This window comes from Medicago sativa, chromosome 8, assembly GCF_051527215.1.
Source record: "Medicago sativa cultivar Bolivia chromosome 8, Bolivia_mono, whole genome shotgun sequence".
NCBI classification, from domain to species: domain Eukaryota; kingdom Viridiplantae; phylum Streptophyta; class Magnoliopsida; order Fabales; family Fabaceae; genus Medicago; species Medicago sativa.
Window position 1 is genome coordinate 50,029,454 of NC_140756.1, and position 18,720 is coordinate 50,048,173.

At 33.4% G+C, this 18,720-nt stretch overlaps 1 long non-coding RNA gene across 1 annotated transcript; it reads left to right on the top strand.

Annotated features, from left to right (window-relative positions):
- Window positions 1–3,327: 3,327 nt before the first annotated feature.
- Window positions 3,328–15,486, top strand: LOC146899343 (uncharacterized). Its single transcript, XR_015021687.1, has 2 exons — window positions 3,328–3,587; window positions 15,225–15,486. It is a non-coding gene; the product is annotated as an uncharacterized LOC146899343 (long non-coding RNA).
- The last annotated feature ends 3,234 nt before the right edge of the window (window positions 15,487–18,720 follow it).

Genomic DNA, 18,720 nt, shown 5'->3' on the forward strand with positions numbered 1-18,720 from the left:
GATTAATAATTTAAAATAAAAAAATTAAAATAAAAAAATCAAAAACAAGCAACTCGCCGAGGAGTTGAACCGAGGACCCGCAAGCCACCATCAAAAAAACGTATTACCATGGTGTCACCGGTTCGACTCCCCGCAACACCATTTTTAATATTAATAATTTAATTGATTAATAATTTAAAATGATTAATAATTTAAAATAAAAAAAATTAAAATAAAAAAAATCAAAAACAGCAACTCGCCGAGGAGTTGAACCGAGGACCCGCAAGCCACCATCAAAAAACGTATACCGCCGGGCTAACGAAGAAACTTTGATATACAATAGATGACTTATACTATATATATACTTAAATGGGAAATAATCTGGTGTGGCAACCGCCACACCATGTTTCACACTGGATCTGCCCATGTCCGACTACATTCTTATTAAAACTTGTTCAAGATTCCTAAATCTGAAATTAGTTTCCTCCACTATTTGATGAGTATGTGATAATTGCATTTGGTAAACATATGTCTCCATAAAAAGAATATGTGTCTTTGTTTCAAAACTGACATACTTCATTCAGTATACATACCTTTATTGTTTTTTGAATTTACGTTTCAAAAGTGGCAAAATTCAGTATGTTAAAGGCAATGTTACAAAGACCGCTACATCTAAGGGTTCTTCTTATCTTTTATGGTTGAGTTCTCAAAACAATGTCTTTTAAATCTTGGACAATTCAAGCAATTGGAACTATTCAAATTTGTTTGAGAACTTAACACAAGTAAGCATGTGATAAGATTAGTCTTTGTTAGCAATCATACAAGTATCTGATCTGATTAGTCTTTATTAGTAACTCTATTATTTGGCATTTATAATGTTGCCTTAATGATATATTTCCTTGAAGTTTTTGACAATTCTGTAGGAACTAATCTAGCAAGTTCTTCTATCATACTTCACATAGTCTAGGGAAATTGATTCACCATTTTCATGTGCATAAGATGGCCTCTATAAAATATAGGTTTAATTGCAATTTTAGCCCCCTAACTTTCCCAAAGTTGCGATTTTGGCCCCCTAAGAAAAAAACTACAAAACCGCCCCCTAAGTTTTGCACTTATGGCAGTTTTGGCTCCCAAGGCCAATTTTGACTCGGTCTACGCTAATGTGGAACCCTAAGTGAGGTGTCACGTGTTATTTTTTAATTTTTTTTTGGCCTTGGGGGGGGGGGGGGGGGGGGGGGGGCAAAGCTGCTACGGTTGCAAAACTTAGGGGGCGGTTTTGTAATTTTTTTCTTAAGGGGCGAAAATTGCTATTAAGCCTAAAAGATATCATAAAGAAAATATAAGAAACATGAACATGTTCAAATCTGTTTTTTCTCTTTCCGTTCTTTGTCTTTCATTTAACAAAAATCAAACACTAAGTTAATATGAATCATTGCTCTACATTTAACAGCTTCCATGATCGAGAATTTCCAACATTTTGATAGGGTTATTTTATTTGCAATATGTTATGACTGAAGATGATGGAATAAGGTTATTTTATTTGTTGTTAGATGAAATAGTTGTTTTTATATCTATCTCTACTTCTTCCAATTGGTTGTTTCAATAAATTATTTATTGTTCTTAAATCATATTATATATTGATCAGTTTGTTTATTTTGTTTTGACAAGTTATTTTCGAGGGTATTGACCTTAAAAATACGGTGGTAGTCCAACAATATAGTTACAACAAGTGTATGTATAGATTATGAGTGATTTTTATTTTAAATTCTTAAACCAAAATTGTGTTGTTCTTATTTAGAACCGTATAATTGATTTTGTGTTTCATATCACTATAAATTTATAAGTCTCTTCTTCGGTTATATGATTGAGTTAACTAAATAATGAAGAAAATATGCAAAATGAATATAAATTCATGCTCGTGTATAAAAAAATAATATTATGTAAAACACTACATGGTAGACCTACACAAAATCTTCCTCTGGATAGTGTATCTTCGAGTCCTCCACTCTCTCGGTAGTATAAAAACACTGTAGTATACAAACACTACATATTTTTTAGTCCATTAATCCGACAAGATAATAGTTGTTAACATGCATTTTGTTCATAATTCAATTAAATTACATGACAAACTTCACCCACAATTCAAACTCAAAATTCAAATATCCACTCACTCTCTCTCTCTCTCTCTCTCTATATATATATATATATATATGTATGTATATGACATAAATCACACACACACACACACACACACACACACACACACACACACACACATATATATATATATATATTTCAATGTTAACCTCAAAAATCAATATTTCTTCTATATGGGGGAATATAAGTATTTGATGGTAATTCAAAATTTTATATTCCCTAAACATGGGGAGCTATAAGTATTTGATTTAAGTCCAAAAATTCATATTCTTCAAACATGAGTGACTATAGGTATTTAGTTTATGTTTTTATTTATATTGTAGGTATAAATAATGTTGTGATTAACAATTGTATTAATCTTAAAGTCACAAACTCCACTCAATTATATTTCTATGTATGACTTCAAACTTATGTCTTAATCACAATGTTAATCAGCAATGTTGTTTGATGGAACCAATTTGAGTTAATTGTATTTTGGAGTATGACATTTCAATTTCTATGAATATAAATGCTTCTTGAAATCGATTAATTACATCTTATATTTTGTAATTTTCTATTATATTCATAATCAACATATATATAATGTTTTTCTTTTTTGTAAAAAAATAACATTATATATATATGGTAAGGAAAGAGGTCTCTCTTCAAATATCGCCGCTGACTTTTTCTCACTCTTTCCCAAACCTAACCCTAACCCTATCACTGATTCCACAACTATCATGTCCTCGAACTCTTTCCCTAACCCTCTCTCCGATTCCACCATGGTCATGCCCCCCATTAAGAGAGAAGGAGGAGGAAAAGCGAAACCCAGAAAATGAACAGATCATAGAAGGATCGAACAACAACGTCGCCGCCGGCGTCAGAGCAGGCTGTGACGGTGGAATCTAACAACTTGAAAGAAGAGGAAGAGGAACCTATTGAGAAGCTTCTGATGCTACTCACGAATAAGCAGTTACACGCTCTGGTGAGTCAAGCGATGGAGAAGTATCCAGATCTATCGGAGAATGTTCGAAAGCTGGCTGATACGGATTCCACCGCTGAAACTTTAACCGGCTTGTTTTCGATTTACGGAAAAATGGAGGATTCTGAGATTGACATTAATGGGATATCTGGAAGACAGATGGATTATGCTAATTTTGTGAATAACTGTTATAAAAAAAAGATTTGGGTGAGTAATGTGAGTTCTGATATTGAATCTCAGAAGTTAGTTGAGTTTTTCAAGCAATTTGGAGAGGTTGATGGTGTCTATTGCGGTCCTGCTGGTAGCAAGCCGAACAATGATGCACTTGTTGTCTACAAATCTGTTGAAAGTGCTAAGAAGGCATTGGAAGAGCCAAACAAGACTTTTCAGGGTCATACTTTGTATTGTAAGGTGATGGAAAACCCTTCCCTCCGGAGGGTTTGAATTGAATCCTCATTTAGTGATGCTCCTCACGGTTTGCGGTCACTAGGTGAGTTGCTGGTATTTTGTTTTTCCTCTTTGTTTATACCAATTCATGTTATTTATTTATCGAAATGTTGTGTAGGGTTGTGGTAGTGTTGCATAAGATTGTTGACTTCAATGTCCTTATTTGGTTTTTTGTGTTATATACTTGATGTCTATTGAAAATCTTACATTTGCATAGTTGAAACCTCGTGATGTTAGCCTTGGCATCCACTTACACTTTGATGTTTATGCCTAGTGTATTTGATTGCATTCACGGAAAAAGATAGTTGTGTACTTTGATGAAGTTCACCATTACCTACTCTAGGTGTAGGTACACAGTAGTATATAAGCATACAAGCATAGTAGTCAATTGCGGCGCTATAGTAGCCGTGCGTAGTGTATCGCTACCGTAATCATCGCAGCGGCTTAGAATCAAATAGCAGCCGCTTGCTGCTATAGCGGCCAAGCGAGATAGTGGCCGCTTCAGCCGCTATTTGATTTTAGTAGCCATGAGATTTGAGTGTTGAGTATTATATTTATTTTGATATTAAATATTTAATTTGATATTAAATATAAGTTTTTTTTTGACACTATCAAGAAAAATATAAGTTTTTTTGTTGAGAAATATATAAGTTTGTTTGTAGTTTATATTCATGTAATTTGTCTAAAAAATAATCAAATGTTGGTGAGTGCTATTTGTTATATCGCTATAAGCTATCCTTACAAGTTGCAAAAGCTTATGAAGCAGGTTAACTTGCAGAGCAAGTTAATTGATGCAATGGTAATGTATAAGGACTTTATTTGTTCAAAAAAATGTATAAGGACTTTAAGATACTTGAGAAAATCTTCCTTGCACACAAACACAACACGTCATTCTTGGACACAACAAATAAAAATTTGACACATGTCAAAATCTTTTAAAACCAGTTCTCACAAAAACTGACTTAAAAAGTCTAAAATTATATAAAATAAAATAAATGAGGAAACATTGGTATATTCAAAATCCAAAAGGAAAAATTATCATTCAGCCTTGGTATTTAGTTCCAAATTACCAAGATATCACAATTGTAAAAGCACAAATTAGATGGTGCGAAGAAACAACAAGGTATTATCTAAAAGAAGATTTTAATTATTTTCTTTTCAAATACTTTGTAGAAGTAGCTGAGACTTTAAAGAAAGAACTTAAAAGATTAGCTAGATAAATCATGAATGGGCTAATAAATCCATTTGGGAAAATAATACCACAACCATTCATATTAAATCCTAGTTATAACGAAATAACTTGGGTAAAAAACCGCATTAAATGGTGTAGAGAAACATCATTTTGGTTCCTTATGTCGAAGATGATTATTTTTTATCTTGGGAGTATGAAAATTTAGCAAATCTGTTAAGTCAAAAAATACAAAAGTTTGCGCATGGCTAATAAAGGCGTAAGTGAAAAAATACAAGATATTTTTGAAAATCTAACAATACTTCGAAACAGTTAGATAAAATAGTAGAAGCTCTACTAGAAAAAGAGTTTGAAGAAAAACTCAATGAAAAATTATCTAATCTAGAAGAAAATCAAAGAATATTAGATGAAAAACTTTGTATAAAAATAGATGATTTAATTGATCTATTAAAACTCTTACCTATAAGAGATAAATGTTTAACCCTAGAAGAATTACAAACTTTTGTCAAAAAAGAGGGGAGATATGATAGAAATCCCCGAAAAAGCGAAAAATCGAGAAAAAGAGATTCACTTTTTTTGCTCCATTGCCTTAATATGGACGAAACAAGAAGAAATAGCTAATCGGCTAAATGAATTACAAACATTAATGGCCTCTTTAGACATTAATAGAAAAAATCAAATAACGAGAAGAATCGACGACGAAAACAAATTTGTCTACGACTTTGGATCGAAAGTTCTTTCGGTATGGAAGAAGAACCACAAGTAGGACTTGTGAAAACCGATGAGAAACCAGAATCATCGAACAAGGTCGAAAAAGAGGACGCCGAGAAGGTAAAGAAGAATTTATCGACCAACAAATCATTCAAGATAAAATGGATAAAAGAAAATTTAGGCATATTCCACCTAAATATATTCCAACAATAAAACGCCACAAAGATGAAGATATTTTAGATATCGATTGTAGTGAAGATGTAGAGAAAGAGTTAAGAAATTGGTATCATGAAAATATGGTAACCATTCAACTAGACTCTACATTAAGAAATTTAAGTCCAAAAGATATCTTCAACTATCTTAAAACAAAAACAACAGAAATGCTTGGAAATACATGTCGAAGTTCCCAATCCCGACCTTCCATCAACAATGAAGATGTAATAAATCACATCTATTCAATTTTAAAGAAAGAATTTGTAGGATTTGATGCGCCGAAGCACAATCGGATCTAGAAAATACAAACATTCACAAAATCTTTAATCTAAGAATATGCGATGTGTGTTATGTTGAATCATTCATATGTGAATTTAGTAAATATTATTATGCAATATCTCCGCAAAAGAGAATACAATATAATCTTTTAGGATTATTCTATAATAAACTTCCATCATCTCGTTGGGACAATAATGGAAAAAGTAATTCAAGAACATCTAGAAGTAATCGTAGGATTAACCGATACTCTAGGAACAAGAATAACCGCATTAAGGAAATGGATATCCAAAAAATGCATGGAAAAAACTGCTAAAAGAGAAGCAAAAATAAACGTACTTGTGATAAAATTCGAGACAAAATAGGAAACTACGGTTGTAGTAAACCTAGAAGAAAGAAGAAAGGAAAATAGATCGTTACGAATATAAAAGAAAAAGAAATTTCCTAAGAAATTCAACAAACAAAAATATTTTAGGAGAAATAAAAAATATCCTAAAAAGAATTCATGTCCTAAGGGAAAGAAAACATGCACATGTTGGTTGTGTAATGAAGAAGGACATTATGCAAATGAATGTCCCAAAAAGAAAGATTCTAAAAAGAAACCTTGAAATTGATTTGGGAAGTGGGTTTCGTACCAATAGAATCAGATATAGATTCCGATGAAAGTAGTATTTTTGAATAGACTACTGAAGAAGAAATTGAAGAATGAGTAGGAAAATTTTAAAAAATGGAAATCCTAATGCAACATTTATCCAGGTAACACCGAATAAAAAGAAAATTATGGGTTACATCGATACGGTGCAACTTTATGTTTTGGCGAGAAGATCCATATCAAGAGAAGGATGGATTAGACTACAAAAACCAAAAGAAATTATCTTCTTTGATAAGAAAAAACACCAAATTTGGTTTGTTCTAAAACATGTTTTTATAAAGATCGAACATAAATATTTTTATGTAAGATCAATTTATGAACATGACTACGGGATAGATACGATAATAGGAAATAACTTTCTAAAGTTATATAATCCTTTTATTCAAAAACTTGACACTATAACATTAAATTGGTTTGATATCAATAACCCGTAAGAAAGTGAATTTGTTACAACAAAGATTGTAACAAAAAATGAAATTTTGAAAGCAATTTCAGAAAATCTTAATATACTTAGATGTATGTGGGATAAGAGAAAGTTTTACTTAACGGCCGAACAAAATCTAGAGCATCATTTAGATCGAAGTTTGTTACGAAAATCCATTAGATTACGTAGTAAATAAAATACGGGAATCAATTGTCATAAAACTCAAAGATCCTAAAAAAGAAGTAGATGTTTTATACAAAATTCCTTATTCACCAAGAGATAAGGAAGAATTTAAAAAAGAAATAGCAGAATTATTAGAAAAAGGTGTAATAAGAACTTCTATCAGTCCACACTCGGCCGGCTTTTTATGTCGTAAATCATAATGAGATTAAAAGAGGTAAAGCTTGAATGGTAATTAACTATAAGAAACTTAATGAGGCAACTATAAGTGATTCTTATAAGTTACCAAGAAAAGATTACATTTTTGAAAAAATAAAAGGATGTAATTGGTTTTCATCTTTAGATGCAAAGTCCGGATATTGGCGATTAAGGCTATCGAAGAAACAAAACCGTTAACGGCTTTTAGTTGTCCGGAAAGGTCATTTTGAATGGAATGTTTTACCATTTGGTTTAAAGCAAGCACCATCAATATATCAAAGATTTATGGACAATACTCTTAAAGGTCTTGACCATATCTGTTTTGTATACATTGATGACATCTTAATTTTTACTAAAGGAAGTAAGGAACAACATGTCAAAGATGTAATAACCTGTTTTAAACGGGATAAAAGACAGAGGTATTGTTTTATCAAGAAAAAAGTCAACACTTTTAAAACAAGAAATCGAATTCCTTGGTCTTATTTTAAGAGAAGGAGGAAAACTCGATTTATCACCACATGTTCAAGAAAAATTCAACTTTTTCCGAGATCGGTTAGTAGATAGAAAACAAATCCAAAGGTTTTTGGGATGTTTAAATTATATTGCTAATGAAGGATTCTTAAAGAATTTAGCGAGATGACGAGAAGAATTTTACGTAAGAAAATATTCTGAAAAAGTGCCATGGAAATGGACACAAGAAGATACCGAAATTTGTAAAATCGATCAAAGAAAAACTAAAAGTTTTACCACAACTATACAACCCAACGAGAAGATGATTTTTTGGTTGTAAATGTTGATGCGAATCGATTTACTTGGCCGGAGTTATGAGAGCTCTACCTAATGGTAAACAAAAAGCGGGATTAAATCTCGGTGGATATGTTGAGGATGAAACCCCACAACAATCCTATACCATTGTGGGCGCAACCCCACAATTAAAATCGAGATATCCCTATTGGGCGATCGGATATAAAATCAGTTTCGGCGATACAAGACTTGATTATTCAAGCAATAACATCCGAATTAAGGATAATGAACTTGTCTTGTGCAAGTATGTTTCGGGGTCTTTTAAAGATACCTGAAACAAGATATCATATCAACGAAAAAGAAACCCTTTCTTGTTTAAAAGTTTTAGAAAAATGGAGAATGGATTTAATTCCATCAAGGTTTTTATTAAAAGCTGATTCAACTTATGTTAGCGGATTTTGGCGCTACAATTTAAAAGTTGATCATAAACAAGGAAGACTTGTTCGATGGCAAATGCGCATCCAACAATTCTATCCTTACATTCAACTAATAAAATCGAAAAATAATTGTTTTGCAGATACACTCACAAGAGAATGGAGCAAGCTTTGAAGGTGCTTCAAAACAATTTAAAACAAAAAGATGAGCGAGATAGAAATCTATCGTCGAAGCTTCAAACTCTTTCTTTAGAAAGGGGGAAATGATAAAAATGATTGACGAATTTTTGAAGATCATGAAAGCAACAACAGGAGAACCTCCGAAGTTCAAACTAATAAAGTTCCTAAAGATAATGAAAATTGGGACTTGTTAGGACAAGATTCTGGAAAATACAACTACTACGTAAAGTACACGGCTCCGAGAAGAATCAAAAATTCTCATTGAGTTAGTAGAACCCGAGTGGTTGGAATTCAACAACAAAATCAAAACTAACAACCTCGAACTGACAAAAAATCTTGGGGTGATATTGTTGAAGAAGAAGAGTCAAAAAACGACTTTGTAGAATCAAACGTTGCCGTAGATCCAATTGACGAGCAACTTGGGAAAAAGGTCTATGTCATTTTTGATGGGCCTATGAAAGGAATTTATAAAAATTGGGCAATAGCAAGACTCCACATTGATGGAAAACCAGTTAGACACAAAGCTTATCCAACAATGGAAGAAGCAAAAATCTGCTTTTAACGCAAAGCATACAAAGAAATTGCCACTTTTGTTAACATGGGACAACCATCAACAATGGAAGTTAAAAAGAAAGTCTCGGTAGATTCAATAATCAATCTCCGAAGATGACAAAAAGAGAAATCAAATTTGATGACTTCTTAGTCAAGTGGAGATGGTTAGCAGATTATAAAGAAGAATTCTCTTTGGAATGCTTCTATCCGGTAAACACAAAGCTCGGTGTTAAAGCAAACACAGTTCCGGGAATATCAAAAGAACTCCTCAAAGATTTCTATGATATGGGACTTTTAAGAACAGTCTACCTAGAAGAAAAGGAAGGACAAAGGTTTCAAGAACTCAAAGCAATCTTCCAAAGGAAATTGGTGATGTTGCAAAAAGGTTCAATGACCTGTTCGCAAAAGGAAGAGAGATATTCCTTCGGATTTGAACAAACTTATCCATGGTTTGATGAAGAGAATAACTTCATGGCGAGTTGGACCAAGAACGAGTTATAAAAATAGGAATTTCGAACAAATCCTATTTACCACCAAATCAAGAAAGTGTTGGATGGACAATTCACTCGTTCATCTATCAAATGAAACGATTTTATGATAATCTTATTAGATATGGTTCATCCATTATCAATTATAAGGTTTTATACGTTACAGATTATTGTTTAATGGTATGTGATGCCAAAAAGAAAGTGCCGAAGAACACCTCGAAACGGACTCTTCATTTTGAAGATTTGTTTTCGGGATTTGAAAATGGTCTCTACGGGAATACCGAAGAAATCCGTAAAGAATGTTGTTTGTATTTTCAAAAATACAAAGGACACGTGTGCAAATGGTGTGCGTCAAAGCTGTCGGCACTAGAAGACAAAGCTACGAAAAAGCTTGAGACACGCGTCATGTAGATGGCATGTTGTAATAATGGAACCTTATCATCCGAGTCGGATGGGGTCCATTTAGGCAAGGAATCTTATCACATTAGGTGATAATGCATTGTTTTTCTTGTTGCGTGTTTTGATTGCTTTTCTTTTTAGGCTGGCAAGATAGAGACATGTGACCAACTTGTGAGTCTCATCTCGCCTATAAATAAGAGCTTATAGCTCACTTGTAAAGTAAGAGTAAATGAACTAAGTTTTCTTGTATGAAATTGTTCTCTTAAAACTCTTCCTAGTTTCTAACTAGTTGATTCTTGAGCTACGCTCTGGAGGAATCACGTATTTCTTAGAAATACACCCCAAATTACTCAAAAATATAACCTTAGGTTATACCCAAAAAAGATCAAACACAACAAAAAGCTTCAAGCTAAAACCAAATACATCAACAAACCTTCCACGATAATCAAGAGAATCAACAACGTTCAAGTCCTAGCAAAACAATCGAGTATGAATTTAAGTACGATTTCTTATAAAAATACTATTCGGTATTATATAATCAATCCGATTATTGTTGACACAAATAATTTTACCATAAAATCATCAAACTAAAATGGAATTTAGTGTAATTAAGGAAGATGCATCGAGGCTTGAGCTGATGTATTAATAGATCACATAGAAAAGGTAGATTTCACCTTAAAACCCGAAGAAAATTTCGAGAGAAAAACAAAAGAATATTATCTCTTTATTAAAAGAAAAAATATCCAGAGAAAACATTCGAAATATGGGATGATGGTAGGAGAAATACCCATATTAATGGAATCAACAGAGATGGATCTTGTTGTTATAACCATGATAGATAAAGAACAAATAGATGAAAGATTAAAACATCTATCGACGGAGAAAAAGGAAAAAGATAGCATATATTCATATATCAACTATCCAAATAATCATAAAAAGTACTTTTATGACGGGAATAGATTCAGAACTAGAACTTCTAATAGAAGATGCTAGAATGAATAAAAATAAATCACCTGATAACAAAAGGCGAAGGGAATTTAAAATATGGAAAATTAAAATTTGACATAAATCTACAGTAGGTTTAAGCCTAAAAGATATAGATCTGAAAAGATCCATAGTAATTCATTACGGACTTAAAGATCAAGATCTTATGAGATCGGGAAATCATCCTTTTCTTGTATGTTATAAGATGAACTATGCACTAAGCAACTCTCATCATAGTATAGAGTTTAGTGGAAAGGAAAAAATACGGATAGACGAACTATTTGCATCATTCTTAAAATTGGAATCACCAATTTAAAAACCATTAGAAAAATCAAAGTCAATTATGTCTATTGAAAGAACTCCTTTATTACGGAGCAATAGTCTAAGACCAAGACAAAATTCTTTGATAAAATTTTTAGCACCTAGATCTTCGTTTGGAAATGAAGAAAAAGAAGAGCTTAAAAAAGTTATTTCGAATTAAAATCGAGAGATTTCAAGCATTAATAAAAAGCTATAATGCCTGGAATAACAATAAAAAATGAATTAAAATTATTCAAAATAAGGTTAGAAAATTTAGTTAACAAAATAGAAGGAAATTTTCTAACATTAGAAATGAAAAATACACTTTGGGGAATCCGTGACTTAATAATCCAACATATTTCATGTATGGAAGAAATATTAGAAGAATTGGAAGAAATAGAAAATATTTACGCCCAACAAAAGAAAAGATTGAGATCTTATTATTGCACGATGAAAAATTAAGTTATTTCGAAAACCGTTTGAAAAAGGCCGAGGAAAAATCCACCAATAATTCTGTAACTAATCAATAATGCCCGGATTAAGCCATCTAACGAACTAAAATTCTTTAAGAAAAGACTAGAAAACATAGTCTCGAAATAAAATTTTACAATGAAAGAATTGTTTTAAGACAAGTTCTTTTCCATGCTAAAGAATTAGTAGTTTATCATATAGAATATATTGATGATCTACTAAGAGAAACAGAAGATTTAGAAAATCTTACTAATACACAAAAAGAAAGAGCTAAAACACTCCTAAAACATTTCAAGGGTTAAGAAAGATCGAACAAATGTTAAGCGAAGTTGTTCGAGAAACTTCCGCCGGCGATTCCGCGCCAAACCTCGGTATCGTAGCCTCGTAATACAATCCTAAGGGATAAATGGTGAAAACAAAAATAAAAAAGAAAGTAAAAATATCTTTTTTCCAAAAACATAAGTTTTTTTAAATCGCTTTTCCAACTAACCGATTTAAAAAGACAGCTACGTGTCACCCTATCATTAGGTCACACAAGCAACGTCAGTTAACCTTTTAACCGACTTAAAAACTCGCAAACATGAGTTGTAAAAATTTTATTATCTGTGCCTAAGAGACAGTGTTAGGCTTGTGCCTATGCAAGTGTTTCTCAAGATACTTTCCATTACACTTTTCTTGTAGCTTCGACAAAGATACTTTAGCTTTTCTTCATAAGTTTTACAACCGAAGTCAAAGCCTCTAAGTCCTTCTTCGAAGCTTTCGCATCCAATAGAGTTGATTCTTGTTGTTTCATCAAAACAACATATTTTTCTTTTAAATCTTTCAACTCATTATTTCTCAGCTCAAAATGTGTAAGTAGTTCTTTAAGTGACTCAACAAGTTCTTGTACGGGAATTTTAGAATATACCTCATTTTCATCTTCGAGTACGAGTCGGGATCTCGCTTCGAAGTTTCAGTAGCCACTAACCTCATAGCTACCTTAGCATCTTCTTCGGCTTCTTCCTTTTCGAGACCCGCATTCACTATCCAAATCTTTCTAGGTTGCCATTAAACTTTTCTTAATCCGCTTCTGAATTTCCTTGTGTTGAAACTTGATTTCTTTGACTTGTCCTTTGATTTCTCCTTCGAAGATCGGGGCAATTAGCAATGAAGTGTCAAGGCTTCTTACAGATTGAAGCAACCCTTCGATCTTCTTTCTTTGAGCTTTTGTAACCACCTCTCTTGCTTATAAACTTCCTGTTCTTCCTTGCCGGATACTCGAAGCTTGTTGGAAAGCATAGCCATCTTCTCGGTAGGATCTTCATCGTATTCTCCATCGGTGACTCATCTTCGCATTCAATAACTTTAAGAGCTTTTGATGACTTCTCTTTAGATGGTAGAGCAATAGATTTACTCTTCTTAGCAGGCTCATGTTCATTTAGACTTATCTCATGAACTTTGAGAGAGCGAGACAAGATCTTCAACACTTATGGTGTTTAGATCATTAGCTTCCTCAATAGCAAGTAACCTTAGGTCTCCATCTAGCGAGGCAAGCTTCTTAGTATCTTGCTCACATGATCGAAGCAACATTACTCTTCTTCGGTATTTGTAATCCGAGAGACTAGGGTTTGAAACCTTGAGTACATTGCCTTAATAATTTCATCATCATTCATCTTGTACAACTCATACTAATGAACAAGCATAAGAGCTTTTCCTTCTTCGACCTTCTTGCTGCCTTCATAGTTTGCACAAAGAGAAGCAAACATTGCCTTAGCAGTGGATTTGTCACTCATCTTCATATACTCTACTTTAGGTATAGCGGTGACTAGTGCTCCTCGATGGTATGATGCTTCTTGTAAAGCTTCTTCGAGCAGAGTATGTTTCTTTCTATCAACGGCACCTCCTTCTTCATCAAGGACCAAGTCACCAAGACCATCTTCAAGTATGTCCCATAGTTCTTCATCTAAACCCATGACATAGGCTGTAAAAGTTGGTTTTCCACCAAGAAAATTCTTCAGATCTCCATTTAACATAAGAATTTTTCCAAAGTCGATTTCTTCTTGTCACCATAATCATATAGAATAGAATTGGAGGTATCACTCGTACATGTTTTTCTCTAATCTTTTTTCGTTACAATGTTAAGTGTTTAAACAACGAGACTAAGGCTCTAGATACCAATTGAAGGTGAGAAAAACACAAGAAGTGAGGTTGAATTGTGTTAGCTTTTTCTTTGTTTTCTCCTAAGCCGAAAAGCGATCGAAGCGAGATAGATTTCTACTTCGAAGTGATGATCGGGACTAACTTGCGATGGATAAAAACAGAGAGAGAGAGAGAGAGAGAGAGAGAGAGAGAGAGAGAGAGAGAGAGAGAGAGAGAAAGAAGAAAGACACAAAGCAATTATACATGTTCCTTCCATAAATCGAAGTAGTCCCGTCCCCTTGCACTTCCAAGGAGAGTTCATTAAAATGTAATATACGATTACAACTCGCTCACTGCTAACCTTAGCAAGAGACTTCTTATGCTCCTGAACCTAATGCCTTCAAATCCATTCAAATTACGCTCTTTAAAGAACATAGGACAATAACCATATCGAGGCAAAAGATCATTGGAGATTGATCAAAGCTTCAAACGACTCTATTTTGATGTGCCGGCAATTCACAACGTCTCTTTCACACCTCTATATAAAGGAGTGAAAACTTAGAGATTGGCAAGGACTCAACAACAATTTACAAGTGTCAAAACTTCTGCCGAAATTGTTACGCATTCAAAAGTTCACTTAGAATTTCTTAACAACTTTCATATCTTTGAAATTCTAGAGTCTTAAGAGTCGCATATCGATTTGTATTGTAAACACCACCGATTGTATATCGTGCAATAAGAAGTCTCCAATGATCAATCTCCAATGATCATTGGAAGAGACTTCTTCCAATGATCAATCTCCAAGAGGCTTGTGCCTATGCAAGTGTTTCTCAAGATACTTTGTTGGGATCTCTTGTGCCCATAATCGCCTTTAGGCTTAATATGATACTTTTCTGACTATTCTTGGCTTTCCATTGTATTGACAGTGCATACACACACATATTAAATTTTCATATATATTAATTACTTTTGTGTTGGGATAAAAGAATGAATTCTTGCTTCAAACCTACTAATTCTTATTCTTTTGTGCTCTATGTTCATCAATTTCATGTATCTATTCAACTTCTTTCGGAGAGCATTCACCCGTTTGTGTGCAACACTTTTGCCATCTATTGTCATCATACCTTTTATTTTATTTTTTATTGAGTAAAAATTATTACTATGCAGATTCACTCCTGGATGCATCAAACATTTAGTTTTGGACTCTGCTGATTCAAATGCATCTTTTAAAATTTTAATTGTAATTACTATTTGGTTACTAAAGTACCGAAGCCTATTTTGTCTTTTTATCGTAGATGTTTTTCCCCTTAGACCCTACATTTACGTGAATTTCTACATATGGTATGGGAAATGTTAACTAGTGCGCCGGGGATCCGTGCATCGCACGAGAAGTTAATTATCAGAACCTTGAAATAGTTGTGACTTCTCATTTTCATACAAGAATGGTCTATGACTAGGCTCTATCCATTACGTCTATTTTTCCATCACGGCTCTGTTTGTTTGTTTCACGAGCACTTATTGTTCACAAGATCATCTCAATATGTAAGGCTCAGTTTTTTACGCTGTTTTGAAATAGATATTGGACACATCATATTTTTAAGGGTTAATTGTACTTTACCCCTATAATATATGTCATTTTCAGGTTTACCCCTTGTAAAAATTTTGTTTTGGTTTTCGTCCTTGTAAAATTATTTTTTTTCCAGAATACCCCCTAATAGGCCATTTTCAGAATTTTTTCCCACAAATTTTGGTTTTTAAATGGCCTATTAGGGGGTATTCTGGAAAAAATAATTTTACAATTTGGTTTTTAAATGGCCTATTAGGGGGTATTATGAAAAAAAATGATTTTACAAGGATGAAAACCAAAACAAATTTTTTACAGGGGGCAAACCCGGAAATGACCTATATTACGGGGGTAAAACATTATTAACACTATTTTTAATTGCATGATACAAATTTTTGTTGACTAAATGATATGATGATATGAAACTAGTTTAGAGAAACTTTTGCACAATCACTTGTAGATGTCAAGGTTAGATATGTTTAAATTGAAGATCAAACATCCATATTTCTATATTATATATAAAGAAAATAACCCCTAATCTTTTGAACTTTTTTTCTTTTAAAAATGCCCTTAAATTTCTATAAAAAATACGAGTGGATTATACGGTGAGAGTTCAATTAAGTCCATATCAGTGGGCCACTAAAAATATATCATTAGATTTATTCAAAGTAATCTAAAGGCTCAAATTTGATAAAGAATAAAAAGTAGCACCTATGTTTTTCCTCACGCAATCCTGTTCTCTCTCTTTTATTTTTATTTTTCTTTTAAGAATTATTTTAACTTTTGTTCGTGTTCACACTATCATCTCCTTTCAAAATCCAGAAGAATTATTTTTTCTTCTTTTCTCCATGGGTCAACCACCACGTCAGCGGCGGCGCCGCGCCCCGTTGTCAATGAACACTCGACCACCTCCCCTCTCCCCATCACAACAACGTCGTTGCAGTCAGTGGGTGGTCTGAGGCACAATTCGCCATTCTTCCTCCCTCCGCCAACTCTCTTCATTCTTTCTCTCCCTCCTCCATTCCTCTAAAAGGATTCATTTTATCTCATGAGAATTGAAACGCATCGGAGAATAAAAAAGGAGAAGAAACCTAGAACAAAACCTTTAAAGACAACCGTGGACTTAATTTTTTTTTGGAATGAAAGTAAAAAAAAAAAAAACTTTTTATACTGGGTTTAGAAGAAAATGATTGTGGTAGAGGTGATGAGGAGGAAGATGAAATGGAGGGTAAGAGAAATAGTAAAGAAAAAAAGGATTGGGTGAGTGTCACAAGACTAATTAAGTACTAGATATTAGCTTATTTTACACTATGTCATTTTACCTTTTTATCCTTTATGCTTGTATTTAAACTTGGTCTTGTACCTTATTTGGGAAAAAAATCAACATTTCAACAATTATCTTCTCCTCTCTAAAACCCTAAAACTCTCATTCAACATTATTCTCACATGACTTCTCTTTTGTACCGAATTCTATTTTAAATCATTAGAATTCCTACACTAAGACTTGGGATTTTATTGGTTCGTCCACTAGAATCCATTTTTACTTTCCCAATTGGTATCGAGCCTTCGATCTTGTGCGATTATGGCTGCTAAATACAAACTAATGAAGACTTTGAGTGCTCTTAAAGTGGAAGAAAAGATGGAAATGAGTGTATGTTTCTTATATGATGAGCCTCTTACTTGTGAATCATTTTCAATTAAAACATAAGAATGTTAGGATAGTAATGAAGGATATTGTTGTAGATGAAGGTGAACCGTAGAAAGTAGAGAAACACGAGCAAGTTCATGGAAATTTGGGGAAATTTCGGCAACAAGACCACAATACCCATATACACTTTGTTCAACCATGGTTTCGGGGTTTAATTTTACAACAATGGATGGGTTACATGTTAAGGAATCGGATATGGGCTTTACCCAAAAATCTGCAACCTCGCTTCTTCCTAAACCTCCATTTCCCATCGATACGGCGAAATCACCGAGAGAGTTTCGGCAAATCCCGATTTCGATTATGAATAAAAAATCGGGCATGGGTTCGAAGCTCGAAATCACTCGAATTGATAGATTCATGGATAAGGAAATCGATGAGGCTCAATCTTCTCTTTGCCTTAAAGCATATGCCCCTAAATTGATAAAATCTTTGTGGTTCGAGAATTCCAATGATGTCACAAATCAACTACACGACCATGAACCGAATTGAAACCACACCTTTGTTGGAACAAAATTGTTTAACATTACCCTTTAAGAGTTTTGATGATAACAAGGTATTAAAAATTGTCAATTGGATAAGCTATTATTTGTTCAAGTGTACATAACCATAGACAAAAATTTGACATCTTAAATAGGTTCCGGAAGAACAAAAGAGAGCTAATAAGGAATCAACAAAGGAAGCTTGAAGCATGCGAAGAGAAGTGCTCTGAAGTATAGTGCTCTGAAGTGATGACGTCATCGAAGCAAAGTCATCAAAAGTAACTCATCGTATGCCGAAGTTCATCGGGAGATGCAAGACTTAAAGCTTCAAAGGCTGTTCAATGGATTTAATCTCATCTAAGCATTGCAAAAGACTAGAAGAGTGAAGCAACAACTAATTTGAATGGATTTGAAGGCATTAGATGCTTGTTCTTTAAAGAGCGTTGACAAAGTACAAGTGTACGAAGTGTACAACCACTACCTCCACTAAAGAACAAGCATATTAAAGAACAAGCATAAGAAGATCATTGGAGATTGATCATTGGAACATAGGAGCATAAGAAGTCTCTTGCTAAGGTTAGCAGGTGAGCGGTTGTAATCGGATATTACATTTTAATGAACTATCCTTGGAAGTGCAAGGGGGACGGGACTACTTCGATTTATGGAAGGAACATGTATAATTGCTTTGTGTCTTTCTTCTTTCTCTCTCTCTCTCTCTCTCTCTCTCTCTCTCTCTCTCTCTCTCTCTCTCTGTTTTTATCCACTTTGAGTTAGTCTGATTATGTAACTAGATTTTCGCTAGTTTTATTTTATTAATTATTTATGTGTGTTGTGTGTGGTATTATGTGATTATTTGCTTTTGTGTGTATTTTTGGTTGGGAATTGTAGTATTCGGTGAAAAAGGGTATTTTA